This window comes from Tursiops truncatus, chromosome 7 (genome assembly GCF_011762595.2).
Source record: "Tursiops truncatus isolate mTurTru1 chromosome 7, mTurTru1.mat.Y, whole genome shotgun sequence".
Classification (NCBI taxonomy): domain Eukaryota; kingdom Metazoa; phylum Chordata; class Mammalia; order Artiodactyla; family Delphinidae; genus Tursiops; species Tursiops truncatus.
The window spans coordinates 38411652-38433770 of NC_047040.1; the positions used below are offsets into that span (position 1 = coordinate 38411652).

Genomic DNA, 22119 nt, shown 5'->3' on the forward strand with positions numbered 1-22119 from the left:
CAGGCGCTGCGGGGCCGCTCGGGGACGCGCCGCGCCCGGGCCGCCGAGCTCGCCCGTAAACCTGCTCCGGACGCCCAGACCCCTGGCGCCCTCCCGAGAGCGGGCGGGAGATATGGCTTCGCGCGTCCCCGCCACTGCCGCCGCCGCCGCCGCTGCTGACTCGACAGAATCGGCGGGCCGCGCGGGGGGCGCGGCGTAACCCGGGGGTGGGCGGCGGCGCGGAGCCGCCCGGGGAGCTCCGGGCGTCGTTGGGAGCGAAGGAGGATGCCAGCACAAAGGCGAGCCGAGACCCAGCCCGCTGCGGAAGGCGGCGGGAAGAGCCGCTGAGGGGCGCGTCGGACGCGCTCGGCTCCGCGCTGCGTCTCTCGTCGCTGCCTCGGAGTCGCCGGGTCGGAGACGGCCGCGTAGGGTCCCTCGGCCCCGTGGCAGCGGCCGCCGCAGCCGGGAGCTGCATGCTACGCGCGGCGGCGCCCCCGGTCGCCTGCTTTCCCCGCGGCGTGCGCGGGCCGGCCGGACGGCGCCGGGGCCGCGGGTCCGGGCGACTGCGGGGGCGCCCTGTCGCCCGGCGGCCCCGTCCCCACCCGCAGTCGGCGGCAGCGGGCGCCGAGCCCCAGGTGAGTGCGCGGCCCTGGCCCGGCCCTCGCGCCGCAGGTACCGGACAGCGGGAGGTGGCTTTGTTTTCCTCCCTCTCGCCCCGGCGCGGTCATTCATTTGACATTTCGGCTTCCGCTGCCCAGAGACGCGGGTGAGAGGCACTGGGACGTGTTTCAAGGTTTGGTTCTCCCGGGGAGCTGAGACTTTTGGGTCCATTTGAGCGTCACTTGAGGGAGCGGAGACTTCATTTCCTTTTTGGTTTGGAACGTGTTGTGAACATCCTCTGCGGGGGCTTGGGGCCTGGAGGAAACTGGGGCTGCAGATTTAGACGTAGACGTTTCCGAGGACGTGCAACTGCAGAGGTCTGGCTCTTCCATGCCTTGTGTTTTCCGCTATTAGCAGAGCTCAGGTGTTTTTCCTTGATTATTATTAATTTAGGAACAGCTTTACAGGTACATTTATTTCTTTTAGAGTTGGAAGTCTTTGGAGACAATACAGAGAGCTCACAGAGTTACAGGGGATCAATCGATAATAAACTTGGAGAAGGCAAGCGTCAGCAATCCTCGTAGGTAGAGGTGAACGGTAGGCAAACTTCCCGGGGGCCTTTAGCCTTCCCAGTACGGTTTCTGCTTTCACCGTCCTAGAGTCAAGCAAACTCTGAATTCTCATTGTACGTATGCCTTTGTCAAAGTGTGAAACTTGTCTTTTTTTGAATAGTTTTCTAGTTTGTCATTTGGAAGAAAAAGATTTTAATGTAATTATTAGAGTCCTCTATTAGACCTGGTGAAATTTCATGTTTTCATTTGTCTCATAAGTATGATTTTCATTTTACTATTTCTCCTGTTCCCTCAAGGGCTCATTTCTTCTGTTGCCTAGAGAGAGCTCCACCCGCTCCCCCTCCAACAGATGGCTGTGTGTTCTGAGAGGTTATCTTTAAAATGACACTCACATTACCTGTAAACAAAAAGGATCAGTTATTAGGCTTATCTTTGGAGTTATTAAAGCAAGAAGCCTAATCTGGATGGGGATATTATTAATGGTGTGAAAATCTGGAGTTTGCTAATCTGTTTGGGCATCAGAAGATTCCTGCAGGGATTGTTTATATAGTGTGGGAGACAGATGGCATCCCTAGCAGACAAGAGAAGCCCAGCATAAAGGGTCATTGTATTCTTCAGAAATTATCCACTTCACTGTTGGGAGATGGGGTCAGGTGGGGAAGCCATAATTTTCATCTCCCAAAGGAGGCATTATAACCTTATCATCCAGCAGCCTAACCAGTTAGTTTCTTTTTTCTTTGAACATTTAAAAAGTCATTATTGAGCTGTTTGTTTTGATTATTCCTTCGGCCCATTTTGGCCTCAATTGTGGTTATGTGAAGCAGTTTAAACAGTTATATTAACAAAAATGTCTTTGAATTTAAGATTATCGTATCACTGGGAAAACAGCAGTTGTATACAAATGGCCCCTTGGACTCATAGTGTCTCCTAGCTGGAATGACTTAGTCCAATCTGCATGAATTCAAAAGGAGTTTCTTCTACCATCTCTGTGACAGGTGGTTCCCTGGCTCCCAGCATTTGTCATGAGACTCTCAGCTATGGGTAGTACTCTACTTTTATAAGGCTTAACAGCCTAAGGCATTTGCTTTATCATTGCCTCCATCACAGCATTGAACAGCCTTGGGCAGTGAATCTTTTTGAATGACTATGGAGTCCCTGAAGAAATCAGTCATTCTGAACATTTGAGATAAGCCAGCTGGAGCTTTTCTGCTCCTACCACCATCATAGATTCTTCTGTGCTGTAGATTCCAACTAGATTGCAAAATTGGTCTCCCCTCTGCATGCATGTGAGGGAGAATATTCCAGTGAATTAATAGTCACTAACCACAGGACTAAATTTAATGAAGAACATGAGCAATGTTTGACCCCCCTGAACAGGAAGTATGGGGTAAAAGTAAGCACTGGCTCTGTTTAACGTGGGAACTGTGATCTTGAGGGAAAAAAAAAAACATATTTTCTTACTTTTTTCAAATCCTTCTGCACCACTGATCTCAGCAAAAGGCAAAGAAACCAAGGCTGTTACCTGTAGCTGAGGACAGATGCCACAGCCATTTCTTTTGGATGAATGTGTGCTGCTGGGGAGGTAGCTTTCGGGCTCTGTCCAGTTTCATTGTGTGCCTTGGCATCAACAAAAGGGTCTAACATTCAGATTCGGATTGTTAAATCCGTGGCTGGTATCTGTGTACCTTCTCACCAGGTTGCTTCCTTTCTTGTGAAGTATTCCTTTATGAGAAACCCGAGGCACCAGGCCTGGGGCTTACTGGGCACCTGGCCTGCATCCACATTCTAGTGTGTTGCTGCCTGCTTTCTTGAGTAAAAATGGAGCCAGTTTTGCACGAATAGGGAATGGCAGGGTGGAGTGAAAACATTTCCAGCTCCATTGTGGAAAGCCAGGCCTGGCCTGAAAGAGAGAGGACTATATTTGAAGTTCGGTTGATGTAGCAGAGGCAGAATTGCTTCTTTACACACAGGATGTCTTTTGTGTGGGAAAATGTATGAGGGATTAGAAGGGTGACTACACCCTCTGGTTAGCCTGCAGTAGTCCTGGTTTTTTCCTGTTGACCTATCTGAATTATCAAATGCATCCCCTTTCACATTTAAAAGTGCCCTGGTTTGGATGATAAATTATGTGGTCACCCTAGGTATTAAGGAATCTTCACTATTTTCTTCACCACCCTCTCCTGACTTCAAATTTTGAGTCTGGCTTTGTTTCAGTCTTTAATTTGTTAAATGCAAAGGTAAGAAAGGTTAAAAAAAAACAAACCCAAAAAACCCAAAAAATGCATAAGGAAAAAAGAAATAGCAAGGAAGACAAAAGACTGATGTAATTGGTTGCTTATATTTATACATATAAGAAATAAAATAGTTTTTTCCTTGACATATTAAGTGTCTACTCTGGCTCTGATCCCAGGTTATTATTGTCTTCGAGCACAATAAGAATGTGCCTGTTTACCTAGGGCTGGCATGAATTGGGACAATTCCTATGATTTGGGAGAGCAGCTTCAACAAAATTCTGTTTGCAGACCTGATGGGTGCATGGCTTTTGCAGATATGAATGAAAGTTTCAAGATCTAGTGTTTGGTCAAGTTCTTGGAATTTACTGAGAGACCAAAACACATGTGTCGTTGTGAAGACTTGACTCCACATTCTCCTAGTTTCCAAGCCCTCTGGGCCACGAGGATAATAGAAGAGCCTTTGTTTTCTGCCCTCTCTTTTGACTAGAGTCTTGGGTTTGGGTCTCAGTTTTTCAGACAAAGGGCTTGCAGAGAAGAATGTGCTGTGCCCACTCATCACGTGAACATTCTCATAGGGGCTGGAGATTGTGCAGGTGACCTGGTGGGGATTTGAGTTCTAAAGCTAGATATATGAAGCTTGTGGCATGTACTTCAACAATGACTGTGCTCCTTGGCTAAAGAATTGCCTGTTTGAAAGAGTTCACTTGCAGTGCTGGCCAGCAGGTGTTACAATTAATTATGGCTGTCACTTTTTCCACACCCACTCGGCTAAAATCCTCCAAAGCTTGGTTGGCATGCTTGAATAAGAAGAAATGTATGTATCTTCTTTATGAGTAGGATAACCATGTAATTATTTTTGCTCAGATAAGGACACTTTTGAGAGTAAAAGGGGATACTAACTGGAAGGGGCACCAGATCAAACAGTATAAACTGGGCTATCCCAGGAAAATTATGATGGATGGTTGTCTTAACTATTACCTAAGTCATTAGCTTTTATATGAAGAATGCCCATATGATGGAAAAATGTCCTTAGCTTCTTCTAGATTTGTTCAACATATGTCTAATGTGTGCATGCATATATGTGTATGTGTATATATACAAACATTGATCATATATCTATAGATATGTGCATTGTGGGGTTGAAATTAACTACTTACGAAGACCTAGTCATTTGGAAAATTGTGACTTTCATCATTTTTTTCATGGGTTGACTTTTAAACTAAAAAAAAAGTCCAGCCTCTCCAAACTTTAAATCATCTTCTGACCTTGTGTAGTTCTCTTGCTTAAATCATTTGATAGTTCTCCATTTTCTGTTTAATTCTCAAAGTAAGATCCACAGACAGATTGGTGGCTAAAAAGGAAAAGCAGTGAAAACATTTCACTTATTGATTCATTCATTCAACTACTATTTATTTAGCACCTTCCATGAATCTAGTTGCTGAATGAATAAAACTGCCCTTGTGAAGTTTTCTTTCAGTTGGGAGTGGAGGGGTAGGAGTGGGAGATGCACAATAAACCAAATTATACAGCATGGTAGAAGGGGATAAGTGCTTTGGAAGAAAGAAAGTAGAGCAGGATAAATATAGTTGAGTAGCCTTCATGAAGAAAGAGACCTTAAGCAAAGAGTTAAAGGAAGTGACAGAAGTTACTCATACAGATACCTGGGGAGGAGTGTTCCAGGCAGAGGGAACAGCCAGTGCGAAGGCCTGAAGGTGAGAATGTGTTTGGATGTGTTCAAAGGTTAGCAAGAAGACCAACACAAGGGGATGGAGTGATGGGGGGGGACTTCGAAATGTGAATCAGAAAGATAGTGTAGGAGTGGCAGAGCATGTAGGACCTTGAGATATGAGAGTAATTATAATTTCATCAGAAATCCCATTATGTTCTTAAAAGTTATTATGGTGTAAAAAATTGTGTTCATGCTATGAAGACTGCACTGGTCAATATAGCTTACATTTCATAAGCACTTCATCATGGTGCACTTCATCTTGGTTAATATACTTTTTATGTCATTTGCTTATTGTTTATTTGTTAAAATAGCATAGTTTGTTGTTGCTGGTCTTAAATTGTATCTCAGTTTCACAAAAATAGATCAGTGGCTCAAAAGTGGTTCATTGCAGTGTGAAAATAGTGATGAAAATAGTAATGTAAATGCTGCAGTTCAGAATGTCATAAACATACTTATAGAACCGAATCCCATTCCAAATATAAAATGTGTATCTGTATGTGTAAAAACAAGGACGTTTGTGTGAGTGATGATTTCAAAACATTAGCTGAAATGAAACAGTGCATATGGAAGTATGATGACTATCTCAAACTGCTTTTTATTGGGCTTGCCATCCATTCGCTCCAAGTCCCCAGTCATTGCCTGTTATGAAACTTTGTCTGTGAAGCCATGGATGTTTTGGTGTCATTTTCAAACAAAGCACAGTGGCTTCCTTGTTATACTATTCAAGTTTCCCAGGGCAAGTACCCAATAATGTTTTCCGTTACAAAATTAATGTATTATACTGCTAACGGTGGGTAAGAGATTAAAACTCTAGTAGCTTCCTTAAAGGATCCTTGTAACAGAAGTAAGTATAAGTCATTTTATTGAAGAGACACCTGGAAAATCAGCTGGAAAGTTAAAGACAAACATTATCCTTAGAGAGAAACCGGAAGTTATTGACACAATTCCTTTGTCAAATGACACGGTTGGCTGTTGCATAATATCAGTGGAGTAGGGAAGAGCGATTACTATCAAGTGCACGCTAGCAGATATTTCACTTTATGGTAGGATGAAACCCACCGATGTCATGCAGAGAATGAATCAGCTTTTGGCATTTGTTCAGGGAGGAGCACTCGGTGATGCTTTGTTCATTTATCACTGAAAACTCGTGCTATAGGGGAAGAGATTTTTCTTTTGGTTAACCATTATATATGAGACTGGAGAAGTCCTCAGGAGGCAGGACTGACAGAGCATAAGTTTCATGTACAGATAAGAAGGTGATGGGTTCATGAAGAAAAGAAGTTGTACCTAGAAGCCAATCCACATGCTCTTCCATTCACAGCGAAGATGTAGCACCTTCTGATCTTGAGGAAATACTAAAAGAAAGTGAAAACTGGGTACAGCCAAATTGCGGCCCCTGAGTATCTGCATGTGCTGTGCAAAGTGATGGGCAGGGAGTATAAGGCTGCTTCTCTGTGCTGATGTACCCTGGCTATTTAGGGGAAAAGTGCTCATATGATATTTTATCTGTGGTGTAAGATATCTGTGGAGCAAGAAAAATGTTTCTTCATGACGTGGATTAGAAATGATTTCTCTCGTATCAAGTGGCATACCTCAGTACTAAACTCTGCCCACAGGGAACCGTGTGAAGGACAGGGAGGGAAGGAAGAATTGTTAACAAATAAAACAATCTGCCACAGTCTTAGGACTGAGATAGTTTATTCATTAGAGAGAGTTGGAGGTCCACATTGACCATAAAGAGTAGAGGAGGTTAAGAAAAAAAGAGTTGAGGAAATATTTTCAGTAATGGACAGTCCTTTAAATCAGAAGCATAATGCCTCTCAGTGACCTATTGGAAGAATAAGAGCACAAAGGAATAGAACTTAGATCCAATAAAGCTGATGCGGAGAGAGTACGAGTGTATACTTAATATTTGAGAGCATGTAAGGAACCACAGTGGGAGGAACCCAGGGTTTTAGGATTTTGTGTTAAGATACTGGCTGGCCAGGAGTATAGGTAAAAGGAGGTGGAGAAGTCTAACAATTGGACATGACTTTTCTTATACTTTTTCCTTAGGCTTGGCTTCATTTCAGATAAATGGACTTGGTACTCGAGGGTTTTCAGAACACGATCTGTATTGCCTCCAACCTAACCTAGAAAAAATATAAATGTTCTTTAGTGGTCTAGGATTCTTTGCATAGGACTCCTCTCCTTCCTTCCCTCTTCCCTCCCTCTCTCTTCCCTTCCCTCCCTTCTTCTCTCCTTCTTTTTTCCCCTCCCTGCCTCCCTCTCTTCTTTTGTTCTTTCCCTCTTTAAGCTATTGAGTTGGCATCTTTAAACTACAAGATACTTTGAGAGCTCATCTCCTCTCTGTCCATGTCTTTTAGCAGATATATGTGCTCTCCAGGGCAAGAGGGATAAGGGCCTCTAGGGAAGTTCTGTTTCTTGTTCAGCTAACCCACTCTAATGTGGAATATCCAGTTATAGCACACATTTAAATTTTAACCCTCATCCTTCAATAAAGGTCCATTTCTTGGGGAGTTCCCTGGTGGCCTAATGGTTAGGATTCCGGACTTTCACTGCTGTGGCCCGGGTTCAATCCCTGGTTGGAGAACTGAGATCCCACAAGCCTCAGGTGACGCCAAAAAAAGGAAAAAAAAGATCCATTTCTCTCTTTTTTTTTGGACTTTAATAAAGATGGGGTGATTGTCTTTTGTCTAATAACTCTTCTGTAGTGAAGGCCATTATTTCATTCTAGGACAGAAGTCATTCATGCATTATTCATTGAACAAACATTGAGAGTCTTACATGTGCCAGGCTCTGTGCTGAGTGATAGGTATAAAAGAGGTCAGTATTCAGACATGGCCCTAACCAGATAAAACAGAAAATTGAATTAGGATATAGGCAATGGTAACAAAAATGTGAATAAACAAGTAAATATGTAATTGCAAAGCAAATGTGGCAGAAATGTAAATGTAAACATTTTTACATTAGGGTGGTGGTATTTCAGCTACTTTTATATTAACTTCTGAACTGTATGATCTCCTGAATGTAATTTTGAAATATTTTGTGAGTAAAAAGTGAAGACATAGTTGAAAGTGTGATAAGTGCTTTGTAGAGGAGGACCTTGATAGAGAAGGAAGTATAACTGAGACTTCCTTTACATGGGGTGGTCAGGGAAGACCTGGAGTGTAATTCATCACTTGCCTGTGTGAGAAGGATGAGGATAATTTGGACAGGGCTCAGAGAGGAGTCGCAAAGATGATTGACGACAGAGTTGAAAATAAGACCTTCGAGAGCCGTCTCAAAGAACCAGGGGTGTAGAGCAGCCATGGAATTGAACCCGACGCAATGACTTAGGCTCTCTTTTTCTTCAGTTTATACACATCCACTTCTACATGTTCACATTCTCTTCACTAATTTCTCATGGTCAACATCAGGCAAGGCACGTGATTCAGGTTAGAATTCCGTGTTAGAGGAAAATTGAAATTTTGTTCTGCAGTTGAGGAAAAATTGGAAGGGACCTGAGAGGCAAACTAGTTCAGCCTTTGTATGAAGAAATATCTTTTCAAGGTTGTTAATGGTGGTCATCCAGTTCTTAGGAGATCGCTTCCATGCTTCCTCCACCTAGAACGGGGCGGTGGTAAGTGGACCACTCTGGTTTACTTCCAGTAGGCAGGTCCTCTTTCCATTCCATAAATACCCCAGACTCATCTCCACCTCAGCACTTTTACCACAGGAACACTTCCCACCTGGAATGCCCACCCATTCTACCTACTTTTCTGTGTGTCATTTAAAAGTGGTGCTTTTCATCATCCCCCCCCCATCTTACTCTTATGAAGAATATGGCATTTCTAGAAGTAAATGTAGCTTCCTTTGTCATGATTGGCAATAAGATTGGGGGTAGAGTGAGTATCCTAATCTGGGAGGGGATCGAGGGCAGTGTATTTAGTTTGATACCTTCCTCCCACATGCTAATATGCCCCACTCTTGGGAATCACTATCTTATAGCAATTAAGATCTTAATCATCTGCTGCTTTAGGTGGTGCACTATTTATTTTGTTTGCTATTAGTCTTTTTGCCAACTAGACTTTAAGTACTCTGAAGATATGGAAACTTGGCTGATACCTCTGTATAATGCTCAGTATTGATCATGAAGTGAATACATATACAATGATCAATGCCTCATGGCTGAAGGAACCACGTGTTTCTTTTTCATGGACCATTATGAAAGGCTATTATTTATATAAATCAGATATTAAGTTGGCACAGATGCTAAAAGATTACTATTTTTGTAGTTTTAAAATGGCAGAAAGTCAAGTCTTGGAGGTCTGATTCATTGAGATAATTCCCATATCAGAAACCTCCTTCTTCCTTTGTAAGCCTTTTAACTCCTTGCTATTCAAAGTGTAGTCTACAGACCAGTGGCATCAGCATCACCCGGAAGCCAGACCTACTGAGTCAGAATCTGCATTTTAACAAGATCCTCAGATATGTTCTATACACAGTAAAGTTTGAGAAGCATTTTATTATTAACACAAAATTCAGAAATTTAGGAGGAGCATTTATCTTCAAAGAGAAGTGAGTCTGGAAATGAAGATTTCATTGGTCTGTGGATGAGATCCTCAGTGCTTTCTGTCGTGTTGGCCTGGAATGAACACTGCTTCTTGCCAGGCCAGAATTATGTAGGAGTGCCCCAGGGTAATTTAAGTAAGTGAGTGGTACAGATGTTAGACGTGATGATGATTACAGGAAGTTGAAGCAGTTTGGAGTGAGAAACTAGGAGAGCTTGGCAAAGGTAGAGGAAAGTGGCCATGCAACCTGAAACCAAATATAAGGGAAAAGGTCTTCCCCTTATGATTAGAAACAACTTCTAACTCTCTGGATTTGGACTCGGTTCTCATACTCCAACCCCTCCAGAGCCAGCAGGACACAAGTGAAACTGGTGTAAAGTGCTGTGCAGGGAAACCTTGTGGAGTGGTGAGGATCGTGGAGAGGCATTCTTCATCAGAGGGGAAGGAGGTGTCACCACTCAGGTCACCCAGTTGTTGCCACATGGGAATTTGGGTGCAGCATGGCCAAATCGTCAGATTTTTCAAATGAAGCTAAAAATATATGTTTGTACATAAAACATCTCTTGGGTATAGTATGTTGGTAATTAAAATGTTTTTAGAATGGCTCAGGCCAAACTAAATTCATATGCTGCCTGCATGTGTTTTGAAACCCCTGTTCTGGAGCAACAAAACATGTGGTGGTGTGAATACCTGGCTTTTCTAGTGCAGGGCACCAAACACAGGGAGAGGCCTTTTGGTCCTGGTAAGGACCATTTTGGATCTTTACTAAATAAAAGAAATAAAAAGACGTAAAGGAAGGGAGCTGCACTTGCTTTGATGACCTGATTTAAAATATATGTCTGAAGAACCTCAGTAACTAATGGTGTTTGAAGGAAAGAGTTAGATGCCTAAAGGCATAAAATTTTGGCGCTGTAAAATCTGAAGGGGAAGTAAGCATGGAGTTGGGTCCAGGGTGAGGAAATGAGGTCATGGAAATTTCTTGGCACCCCCAAGCTAGGATCACACGGTGCAACAGAGCTGGGAGGCTGGACCACAGCTTGGAACTTACTGCGCTTGGAGAGAAGTGTGACTAGAGATAGAATTCGAGTTAATTTACCTTTAGCATCTGGTTGTTGAATTTAGGTGGTGGCTAATATTTATTTATTTTAAAAAAATTTTAAACATACTTTAAAAAAATTTATTTATTTATGGCTGCATTGGGTCTTCGTTGCTGCGTGCGGTCTTTCCCTAGTTGCGGCGAGTGAGGGCTACTCTTCCTAGTGGTGCGCGGGCTTCTCATTGCGGTGGCTTCTCTTGTTGCAGAGAACGGGCTCTAGGTGCGTGGGCTTCAGTAGTTGTGGCACGTGGGCTCAGTAGTTGTGGCTCACAGGCTCTAGAGTGCAGCCTCAGTTGTTGTGGTGCATGGGCTTAGTTGCTCTGCAGCATGTGGGATCTTCCCGGACCAGGGATCAAACCCATGTCCCCTGCATTGGCAGGTGGATTCTTAACCACTGCGCCACCAGTGAAGTCCTGGCTAATATTTAAAGTTTGCTGGAATTGAGTTTTCTATGAAAGTTTGTCATGGTAAAATTAGCATTTTATATATTTTGAGAGTGAACACTAGGTGAAGGAATCAAAATTCTTTCCAAAGGTTTGTTATTGATTATACTTCTTGTTAAAGACTAAATTCCTTAAAGATTAGCACTGTTTATTATTTATCTTTACATTATTATCATCTTTACATCCACCACAGTCTGGGTCTGTACTGATTATAAAACAGAATATAGTTTATTTTCTATTTTGGTGAGTCATTCTGTAGGTATTCATTTTCCTCACTGATTCAAAAAAATAATAGCTTTGTTGAGATATAATTCACATACCATAAAATCCATCATCTTAAAGTGTACAATGTAGTGGGTTTTAGTATATTTACATAGTTGTGCAACCATCACCACCCTGTAATTTCAGAACCTTTTTATCACCCTCAAAAGAAGTCCAGTGTCCTTAGCAGTCACTCATCTTCCCTGCCTCCAGCGCCTGGCAACCATCACTGTAGTTTCTGTCGCTGTAGATTTGCCTCTTGTAGACATTTCATAAAAGTGGAATTATATAATATGTAGCCTTTTGTGACTGGCATCTTTCACTTAGCATAATGTTTTCAAAGCTTATCCATATTGTAGCATGTGTTAGCACGCCATTCTTTTGTATAGCCAAATAAAATTTTATTGTGTATATATACCACATTTTGTTTATCCATTCATCAGTTGATGGACATTTGAGATGTTCTCAGTTTTTGGCTATTATGAATAATTGTGCAATGAACATTTGTGTAAAAGTTTTTGTGTAGATATATGTTTTCAGCTCTCTTGAATATACACCTAGGAGTGGAATTGCTGGGTCATATGGTAACTCTATGTTTATCATTTTGAGGCTCTGCCAAACAGTTTTCCAAAGTGAGTTTTACATTTTACATTTTACATTTACATTTACATTTACATTTTACATTTTACATTTACATTTACATTTACATTTTGCATTTTACTCAGCAATGTCTGAGGGTTCCGATTTCTCCATATCCTTACCTACACTTGTTATTGCTTTTCTTTTTGATTTAACCATTCTGGTGGGTATGAAGTGGTATTTCATTGTGGTCTTGATTTGCTTTTCTGTAATGACTCATGATGTTGAGCATCTTTTTGTGTGGTTATTGGCCATTTGTATATATTTTTTTGGAGGCATGTCTCTTCAAATCCTTTGCCAATTTTAAAATAAATTTATTTTTTTAAAAATTTTTGTGTTGTACAGATTTTTTTGGTAACTTTCTGGATTCTAGACACTTATGAGACATATGACTTGAAAATATTTCTTATGTTTTTTGGATTGTCTTTTCACTCTCTTGACAGTGTCATTTGAAGCACAAAAGTTTGTAATTCTGATAAAGCCCAAGTATCTTTTTTTTTCTTTCTTGTGCTTTTGGTGCATATCTGTCCTTGTTGATCTCCTAATTGTTCAATCCAATATGGAAAATGGAGTATTGACATCTTTAACTATTGTTAAATTGTCTTTTTCTCCCTTCAACTCTGTCAGTTTCTACTCATGTATTTTGCAGCCCCTTGTAACATATATGTTTGTAGTCATTATGTCTTCCTTTTGAATTGACCCATTTATCTTTATAAAATATTCTTTCTCCCAAGTTACCATTTTTGCCTTAAAGTCTATTTTGTCTATTGTTGGCATTGTCACTCCGTCTCTTTTTTTAGTTACTGTTCCCATGATGTATCTTTTTCCATCCTTTTACTTTTACCCATTTGTGTCTCTGAATCTAAATTGTCTCTTTCAGATAGCATGTAGTTGACTCATTTAAAAATATATTCTGAAAAAAAAAATAATAAAAAAATAAAAATAAATTCTGCCAATCACTGCCTTTTGGTGAGTGTTTAACTAGAATGTTTGATTGGAGTGTTTAATTTATTTACATTTAATGTAATTACTGTTTATCAGATGGATATATATCTGTGTGTTTGCTATTGGTTTTCTGTGTGTCTTATGTTTTTTTTGTTCCTCAGTTCCTCCATTACTTGCATTAAATATATATGTTTTGTAGTGTGCCATTTAAATTTTCTTGTTGTTGCTTTTCTGGAGAAGATAATTTTCATAGGCCTTTATTCTGTCATTCCTGATAATATTGTTATGATTATTTTTGAGTTATTTTCTTAGTTGTTGCCTGGTTATTAACAGTGAAATTCTTAATTTAAAACAATCAAGTTCAGATCAATTTCAACATCATTTCGAAAGTATACAAAAACTTTACTTCAGTATGGCTTAATTCCTTGCTTTATACATTGTAAGCCCATCATTAACACTTTTATAGTTATTGTCTTATGTAGTTGTTTTTAAATAGAAAAACGTTGTAAACAAAAATACATTTAGGGCTTCCCTGGTGGCGCAGTGGTTGAGAGTCCGCCTGCCGATGCAGGGGACATGGGTTCGTGCCCCAGTCCGGGAAGATCCCACATGCCACGGAGCGGCTGGGCCCGTGAGCCATGGCCGCTGAGCCTGCACGTCCAGAGCCTGTGCTCTGCAACGGGAGAGGCCACAGCAGTGAGAGGCCCGCGTACCGCAAAAAACAAAAACAAAAATACATTTATAATGTACTTTGCATTTAACTATGTCGTTAGCTTTTCCAAATCTCTTTATGTCTTCATGTGGATTTGAGTTAATATTTAGTGATTTTCATTTCAGCCTCAAGAACTCCTATTAGTATTTCTTGTAAGACAGATTTGATAGTGACAGATTCTCTCAGGTTTTGCTTGGCTGGGAATGTCTTAATTTCTTCTTCATTTTTGAAGGATAATTTTGCTGGATATAGAAGTCTTGGTTAACTTTTTAAAATTTCACTGATTTGGATGTGTTGTTCCAATGCTCTCTGGCCTTCATAGTGTCTGATGAGAAATCAACTGTTAATCTTATTGAGAATCCTTTGGTTTGATGAGACTTTTTCTTGCTGTGTTCAAGTTTCTCTCTGTCTTTTGACATTTTGACTATGATGTGTCTTGGTGTGGATTCTTTTTAGTTATCCTACTTTGAGTTTATTTAACTCCTTGGATATATAGGTTAATGTTTTCATCAAATTTGAGAAGTCTTTGGCCATTATTTCTTCAAATAATGTTTCTTTCCTTTCCTTCTGGAATTCCCAGTGTGCATGGCATGATACAATATTTGTAGTTTCATAGGTCTCTGAGGCTCTGTTAATTTTTCTTCATTTTTTTTCCGTTCCTAAGCCTGGATAATCTTAATCCACATATCTTCAAGTTCACTGATTCTTTCTTCTGCCTATGAAAATCTGCTGTTGAACCCCTCTAGTGAATTTTCCATTTCAGGTATTGTACTTTTCAACACCAGAATCTTAATCTGGTTCTTTTTAAAAATAATTTTTATCTCTATATTGATATTCTTTCTTTAAAATCTTTATTGAATTTATTATAACCTTGCTTCTGTTTTATGTTTTGTTTTTTTGGCCACGAGGCATGTGGGATCTTAGCTCCCTGACCAGGGATCGAACCTGCACCCCCTGCATTGGAAAGCGAAGTCTTAACCACTGGACTGCCAGGGAAATCCCTATATTGATATTCTTTGTTTGGTGAAATAATGTTTTTAAATTCTCCTTTAATTCTTTAGACATGGTTTCCTTTAGTTATTTGAACATATTTTTAGTATTTTTAAATCTTTGTCTAGTATGCCCTAAATCTGGGCTTCTCAGGGACATATTTTGTTTAACTGCTTTATTTCATGTGTATGGGCCATACTTTCCTGTTTATTTGTGTATGTTTTAAGTTTTTATTGAAAAATGGGCATTTCAAATAATATCATATGGCAACTCTGAAAATCAAATTTTCCTAGCTCCCCAAGGTTTGGTGTGTTTGCTCTTTGTTGCTGTTTTTTGTTTATTTACTGACTTTACTGAATAAATTCTGGAAAGTCTACATTCTTGTCACATGTGGCTACTGAATTTTAGCTTGGTTCCCTTAGTGGTCAGTTAATGATTAGACAGAGATTCCCTTAAATGTCTGAAACCAATAAGTATCTCAGTCTTTGCTGAGCGGCTCTATGTGCACGTTGGGGCACGCCTTCATCAAGTAGCCAGGCAGTTGACAATTGCGCTGTAGCCTTCATTTCCTGCATGCGCAGAGCCTCAAGATCAGCCAGAGCTGAAAGAATGGGGTCTCCTGAGATATTTCTTAGGTATGTGCATAGTGCTGCACGTGAATGTGGTCTTTTCAATTGTAAGGAATATGTCAGAGCCTTTCAAATCCTTCCATGGACATTTCGTTCTCCAGATCTCTCTTAAGTTTTTAAGCCAGCCTCTTCTTTGCTCCAGCTGGTATTGCTGCCATAGACATCGGTATTGTTAAACAATTGCAGCTGAGTGTTTTCAACAAATGCTATGGGGCTAGAGCTTTTTCCATTGAGTGATCTCTGAGTTAGGTCCAATAAACACAAGCCCTGGGAGTAGGGTTTTTCCAAGTAATTGCCAGGTCAAATAGTGACAATTCACTGGGATAGAGCCATTTTGTGGAACTCCAAACCCGTTTTGCTCTCTCCATTGCCTGCTAGAGTACGGGATTTTTCAGTCATTGTGGCTGTAATGATGCTGATTTTTAAGGGTATTGTGATGCTGGGGAGAGAGTGATTGGAAATAGGGAAAATGAAAATGCCACTAAGCTCACTGTACTTATTGTGACACAACCATTTTTTGTGCCTTAATCATTCTCACAATGTAGTAAGCCTTTCATTCATTTCCAAAATTGTGAAAAAGTTGATTTTGACAATTTTTGCCAGTGTTCTCATTGCTTTTATGGAGGATCAGATTTTGGGGGGTCCTTACTTGGCCATTCTGGAAGTGCTTCTCCCTCCTACTGAATTTTATAACTGCCTACTACTCTTGTGATGTTACATTTGATTAGCTTCTTGCTTGCTTTCAAGATTTTGAAACATGATTTTTATTATCTTTTTTCATCTTTGTTATCTCTGTTTTGTTCACCCCTCCCATAGGTACATGCTTTTTTTTTTTTTACGGTACGCGGGCCTCTCTCACTGTTGTGGCCTCTCCCGTTGCGGAGTACAGGCTCCGGACGTGTAGGCTCAGCGGCCATGGCTTACGGGCCCAGCTGCTCCGCAGCATGTGGGATCTTCCCGGACCGGGACACGAACCCACGTCCCCTGCATCGGCAGGCGGACTCTCAACCACTGCGCCACCAGGGAAGCCCGGTACATGCTTTGTTAAAAAAATCCATGTGTAGATTGAAGAATTTAATTGAGGTAAAATACACATAACATAAAAATTTTCCACCTTAAATAACCATTCTTATATGTAAAACTCAGTAATGTTAAGTACATTGACATTATTATGCGAACAATCTCCAGAACTCTTTTCATTTTGAAAAACTGAAAGTCTATACCCATTAAGCAAAGCTTCCCATTTCTCCTTCCCCCCACCCCCACCATGCCCTGACAAGCACCATTCTATTTTCTGTCTATATGAATTTGACTGTTCCAGGTATCTCATATAAGTGGAGTCGTATAGTACTTGTCTTTTTGTGACTGGCTCATTTCATCTAGCATAATGTCTTCAAGGTTCATCCATGCTATAGCATGTGTCAGAATTTCCTTACTTTCTAAGGCTGAGTAATATTCTGTTGCATGGATATATCATATTTTGTTTGTACATTCATCCATCAATAAACACTTGGGTTGTTTCCACCTTTTTGCTATTGAATTGCTATTGAATTCATTGCTGTGAATGTAGGTGTACAAATATCTCTTTGAGACCTGGCTTCAATTCTTTTGAGTATATAATTATTTTTTTTGTTTTGAATGGAAGCATCTATAGAAATCTCCAACTTGATAGTTTTTTTTAACTGACTGTCTCAAATTTTGCTATATAATACATTTTCATTAGGCACAACTAAGTATTCTTTCCTGATTCTGCTCAGACATAGACATTATCTCTCTTGTTCTCCCATTTTTAAGCTGCTAAAGTTTAAATAATTTTAAAAGACTTGAAGCCATGTCAGGGGTTAGGAAATGAGTAAATTACAAACTTAAATGGAATCCAACTTCTCATTTTAGTTGAAACCTAAAACTTCTGTGTTTTATTATTTGTTATGTGCCTAAAGAAAAAGGAGAATGTAGGGATAACAATCATTATAGTTCTTCTGAATAAGCAACCAACACAACATCGTGGTCTAAATTTCACTGTTAAATAAGTAGGCTATTGGGAAAATATATTTAGGGATAGAAAGTAGCAGGCATTTCTTGGATAAATTTTGGTGTTTATCAAGAAGATGACATTTGAGACAAGGTTTTATTTCTATATTTTTTCTTAGTTTTTTGACTAGTGCTTTTTTAGGCTCTTTCTTTTACTTAATTTTATTCATACATCTAGTCTCCATTTTGTAGAAGGTGGGGGTGCTTGAAAGTACTGTGAGTCTTTAAATTGACAGCACTTTTAGGAACCAAAGTTTCTTATAATAACTAACATAACACTGAATTTTTATTTACATATATATTTGAGGATTATGACTTCCCAGTATTTTAAAGAAACACACAACTTGACCTTGAATGAAATTCTAACGAATCCTTAGCTAAATTTGGAAATGAAAAGATAATAAGACAGAGAGAGAGAGAGAGCGAGAACAAGTGAAGCAAAATATACAAAATCTCCAATTAAAATAATTAAACATTTCTAAAGGAAGTGTGTTTGAAATATTATATCTTACTAATTGTTGTATTTTTAGATGTGTGTAATATTAAAGTGAAACGAAAGGTTTACTGGATAACTGTGGTAATAAGATTAAAAATTTGTTTTCCTCTAAGAAAGTTTTTTGGAAATAAAACATTCCATTTCTCTGTTTCCAAAATGTGAGAAGGTTTTATTTAGCGCTTTCTGTTCAATTCTCATTGAGGGAAGGATGAAACTAATTTAGAAATAGACGTACTAAGGCATCTTAACACTGATATTTTTATTGTATAAGGTAAGAAAGTCTTAGACTTTTGCTAAAGAGTGTATGCAGTTAGTTCCAGGAGTTCCTTGTGACAATAGCCCCATCAATGTTAGACAGTTAATTCTGGCTGAATACCTGGAAATTACAGAAATAACCCATTCCTGCACTTTCCATCTACTTTTCTTAGAGCAGTAGGTTCTATAGGCATGTTGTTCAGCTGCCTTACAGGTTGTCTCAGGTGACAGATTCACCAACTACTTTACTGTGACAAACAAGGGTCACTAGTTTATAACCTTTTCCAGTTAGCAGTAGCTTCTTTCTTGTTACCTAGCACCCAGTTGCTAAGCCAGTGCCTCCTATTTTATATTTATATAATATCAGCACCCTATTTCTGTTACCAATTTCTAAGATTCTCTGAGTAAGAGCTAAGCTAGTATAATCGACACCTCCCCAAAACAGTGGCTCTAAAGATAGAAGCTCATTGCTTGCTAACATTTTCTCTAATATTTCTCTTGTTTTTACCTGAAAGAGTGTTTTGGAAAAACTTCATTCCTTCCGCCCTGCGTGTCTCCTTTTCTTTCACACAGAACACTTCTGATACCTCTAGTTGCCAAATGCTTGGAGGTTTTCCCCCAACAAGTAATCCTCTGGGACACCACCTGGGTGCCCTACAGTTTAAGTCAGTTCTAATACTATCCACCTGGAGATAGCATCAGATCCCACAGGTTAAGGGCCCAGTCCCATGACTCTTCCCCCCACCCCAGTTCACATGCCAAGGGCAAGAAGTAGGTCCCCAGGTTACCTACAACTTCTGTCCAACTTGGCTACAAATCAGAGGTTCTTATGATCTCCTCCCACCTTGGATCAGATTAATTTGCTAGGAGAGCTCACAGAACTCAGGGAAACATTTATTTTTGTTTACCAGCTCATTAAAAGATATGATAGGGCTTCCCTGGTGGCGTAGTGGTTGAGAGTCCGCCTGCCGATGCAGGGGACGCGGGTTCGTGCACTGGTCTGGGAAGATCCCACATGCCGCGGAGTGGCTGGGCCCGTGAGCCATGGCCGCTGAGCCTGCGCGTCCGGAGCCTGTGCTCCGCAACGGGAGAGGCCACAACAGTGAGAGGCACGCGTACCGCAAAAAAAAAAAAAAAAAAAAAAAAAAAAAAAGATATGATAAAAGATACAGATGAACAGTCAGATGAAGAGAAATATGAAGGACCCTCTCAGGTCGGGGAGGGTCCTGAGTGCAGAAGCTTCTTTCCGTGTGGGTTGGGGTACATCATGCTCCCAGTACGTGGATGTGTGCACCCATCTGGAAGCTCTCTGAACCCCACATAATTGGGCTTTTATGGAGGCTTTATCATGTAGGCAATGACAGATCATTAAGTCCATTTTCAGCCTTTCTCCCTTCTCAAGAGAATGGGAGGCGGGGCTGAAAAGTCCAAGCTTCTAATCATGGCTTGTTCTTTCTGGTGACCAGCCCTCATCCAGGAGCTCACCCAGAGTTACCTCATTAGACCAGGAGATGCTCCTTTCACCTGGAAATTATAAGGGTTTCAGGAGCTCTGTGTCAGGAACCAGGACCAGAGACTACGGTCTGTATATTTTCCATTATTTCACAGGTGGACGATCGTCCAGGATGGATAGGCACTTTGAGCACTGTTTATTTCTTTTATTTTGGTTCTCTGCCATCCCTTAGGGCGCTGTCATCATCTGAATGGTTGAAGTTGCCTCAGTTCTACATTTGTGTTCCACTGTGAGAAGGGACAGAAGCACATGACATGGAAGGTGCATACGTCACCTCCAGTCACGAGGGAACTTAGTTCACCAGTGAGAAGCATTGGTGAGAACTTGGTGCATGAGCACGACGAACTGAGTGGGGGCTGGATGGCCATGTGCCCAACTATACCTCTTACTACGAAAGGAGAGATTAGATTTTAGGCAACGCTTAGTGATCTGCCACAGTTACTTCTCTGAATTTTACTTTTCTCATCTCTAAAATGATAGTAATCGTATCTACCTTAGAGGGTTGTCTTAAGGGTTAGGTAAGGTAATACATATAAATTATTTATTCAGTTTCTGGCATATGAAACATGCTCAGTAAATGTTAACTATGAAGATATTTTTCAAATAACAAGAGTAAATATTGCTTTCTTGTTTTTCAGTGCTTACAGAACCCTTAAGCAATGCTTATTTTACTAAAGGAAATTATACTGTTTTATTTGAAACAATAAAAGATACTGAGCTAAGTAGGTGAAGACCACAGGTATTATAGAAATATAACCTCTAGACTTTTTGTTTTAGCTTATTTTTTAAAAAAGTATTATTTATGGCACAGTATTTCATGCTATTTCTCATAATGGCTTTAATGTAGATAACGCATAAGTAGGTTTTGAGGTAAGTAGTCCATTAGAGTCCATTTAGTTTCATTCGCACAAATTTTAGTTAGATTTTTCTTTTGAAATAGGTCATCGCTAGAAGCAGTTCATTTATTTGGCAAGATATTCTTAGTGTATGGATTTGCTGCAGAAGTGAGAATTCTAAAATGCATCTGTAATTTAAAAACTTGTTTTCCTGATATTTGCTGGGGGCAATAAGCTATAAAACCTCTTACTAATTTAAAGAAAAACAAAACTTTTTTATTGTTGATATTTTTAAACATACACAAAAATAGTTTTTAAACTGTCTGATTTTGGAAGTAGAGAATGTAATCCCTACATTTCATAGTATAATAGTATTGTGACTGTTGGAATGTACTATATATTATTTGCCCTTTGTAGCTCAAAAGAAACATTTAAATCTATAACAAATTATTATCTTTAATTGTTCACAGCCAAATGTTATTATTTTGGAATATAGAAAGTTAACTTTATTTTGGATTTTGGCTTCCTTATTTACTTTATCCTGTCAATTGTTAAGGATCGTTCATTAACGTGTTTGAAGCAGTTCTTAGTAAAAACCAGTTTTTGGTCAGAAAATGAACATGAAATGTGACAAGCCTATTATTCAGGGATTTTCATTAGTTTTGTGAAATCATATGTTAATTTGGTTAAAGCAGCATCTCTTTCCATTGGAAGTGCGTTTCAGAGTTGAGAAAGCTGACCTTTAAATCGATTTGCTCATTAATCCCCTACTTTCTTTGATGATAAGGACATAAGAAATAAAAAATCAAAGAACATGTTAAGTTTTGTTTCGTTTTGTTTTTGAGTTAGTATCTCTAAAATATGTTCATTTGTTGCATAAGAATTCCTTCTTGGTCTGCTATTTTTTGGGCAGAGTGCCAGATGAGAAATATGTGTGCCATCTGCTTTGTCATCATCAATTTTGGATTCAGTTCCCCCAATTTAGGTTGAGTTCTCACTGATTTAACCTGCAGCTTTTGGTACTCTTTCTTTCTTGATCTTTGGACTCGCTGGCTTATCTTGTGGGTGAGCTTAAGATGATCTTTACATGTAGTAAGACGTGTGGGGTAACGCAGCTATCAGTCTTGTAATAACTTAGGTTGAACTTTGTTGTTAACTTGGTGGGAAGTATTGGGCTAAAGGCAGCTTTGAATTTTACCACAGGGTTTCTCTAACTTTCTGTGAAGAAATAGTTGAAGTTCTTACCTTGAAAAAAATTGAAAGCACAGAAACAGAAATTAGCACTCAGCTTTTAACGTATTATCTACTGGATGATCCTGTTCATTGAACTTTTGATGCTTTATGTTATTTTTAAATATACCTTTTATTATGATCTGTATACATTTGGAATATTGACTGCATAGTTCAGAGATAACTGTAATTGCTACCAGTCTCCAAAGAGACGTTTATACTGGAAATTTCTGCAGTAAGGGGCATGAAAAGGTTGAGGAACATAAGCTTTTATGGAGAAAATAAGACATAGGGGGAATAAAAAATATTAATGAATGTTTAAATTTAAAAATAATTGTCTTTTTCCCTCAACCTTTAACTTTTCAAAAATTACTAA

At 39.7% G+C, this 22119-nt stretch overlaps 1 protein-coding gene across 5 annotated transcripts in view; it reads left to right on the forward strand.

Moving 5' to 3' along the window:
* The first annotated feature begins 479 nt into the window (after positions 1 to 479).
* HECW2 (HECT, C2 and WW domain containing E3 ubiquitin protein ligase 2) overlaps positions 480 to 22119 on the forward strand; it is a 417065-nt gene continuing 395425 nt past the window's right edge. For all 5 annotated transcript variants that reach the window (XM_073807454.1, XM_033859936.2, XM_073807452.1 and 2 more), the window contains exon 1: positions 480 to 614. The gene's annotated coding sequence lies outside the window, so the exon portion shown is untranslated. The remainder of the gene's footprint in view (positions 615 to 22119) is intronic.